Source organism: Gracilinanus agilis, chromosome 1, assembly GCF_016433145.1.
Source record: "Gracilinanus agilis isolate LMUSP501 chromosome 1, AgileGrace, whole genome shotgun sequence".
In the NCBI taxonomy this organism is placed as follows: domain Eukaryota; kingdom Metazoa; phylum Chordata; class Mammalia; order Didelphimorphia; family Didelphidae; genus Gracilinanus; species Gracilinanus agilis.
In genome coordinates, this window is record NC_058130.1 from 275706383 (window position 1) to 275707878 (window position 1496).

Genomic DNA, 1496 nt, shown 5'->3' on the forward strand with positions numbered 1-1496 from the left:
CTTAAAGGAGGGCGAAAATTTGCAAGTAAATCCTTTTTTTTTAAAGTGAAGACTTCATGTTGAGATGAGCAAAGATACCTCCCAGATTTAAAGAATTGTCTCCTCCATCCAGCAGGAAATGAATCTTTTTTATCAAGGCCTAAACAAAGAGGGTCATTTTCCAGTGGTCTAGTTGTCTCACTCTTATTATATCCTCCTATCTTTTGGGATTCCAAATGAGACAAGAACAAGCAGTTTGTAAATGTAAATTTATTCTCTTGCAGATTAATGTAGAAACTGATTATCCTATCTGTGAACTACACAGGATCTTATCTTTATTTTGGCCATTTCACTGCTTATTAAAACCTCCCTGATCTTAAGATTCCACATGAGACAGATAGTGAAATTTAAGCAATTCAGTTTTGTAGCTTGCTAATATTTCTAAGGAAAAGATTATAAACTTGAAGGGCACAGAGATTTTGTTTTAATTTTTGGTATTCTCTGACATAACTCCATGGTTTTGTGTGTTCCATCCATTTCATAGATTACTAAACATGATTGTTGAATGAGAATGACGAAGGGTGGAAAATTATTTGTATATTTTAAGTTTTATTTAACTCTGCACTTCATTCTTACATAAAAAAGTAGAGTAAAATTTAACTTGAAGATAGTTCTACATTTAGTTATAAATATTTATCTAACAAAGTAGATAATTAATCATTGAAGAATTATAATTTAATCTGGTGAGTACTTCCTCCATTGATATGGTTTTATCTATGGTCAAAATAATTTCTTGCTTGGTAGTCAACCTTTTGATCACATGAATCTTTGAATCAGGCTAGGTTGCTCTTCTGATGATACAATCCATTGCCATATATGTATTCAAAGTCTTTCCATAATGAACTGGAGGAACATTCCATGTGAACTGGAATGACCTTCAGGAATTTATGCAGATTGAAAGGAGCAGAACCAAGGAGAACCTTATACACAGAGATGGATACACTGTGGCACAATCGAATGTAATGGACTTCTCTACTAGCAGCAATGCAATGATCTAAGATATTTCTGAGGGAACTATGGGAAAGAACGCTATCCACATCCAGAGAAAGAACTGTGGGAGCAGAAAAACAGAAGAAAAACAATTGCTTGATCACATGGGTCGATTGGGGATGTACATTCTAAGCAATCACCATAGTGCAAATATTATTAATATGGAAATAGAATTGATCAATGACACATGTAAAAACCCAGTGGAACTGCTTGTTGGCTACAGGAGGGGAAGAGAGTGAGAGGAAGGGAGGGAAAGAACATTAATCATGTAATCTGTTGTGTGCAGATGCAAAGCATGGAATCCTTGCAAAGGTACAGGGAGAGCCTCACCCAGAATTCCAGGGGACCCCCCTGGAGAACTTTGGGTGAGGGGCAGTTGAGAAGGCTTGAAGACAGTTAATTTGTGGGAGTGGATGTGAGCAGACACTCTGCTTGTTTCTCCTGACTTGGGGTTTCTCCTGAGGTGG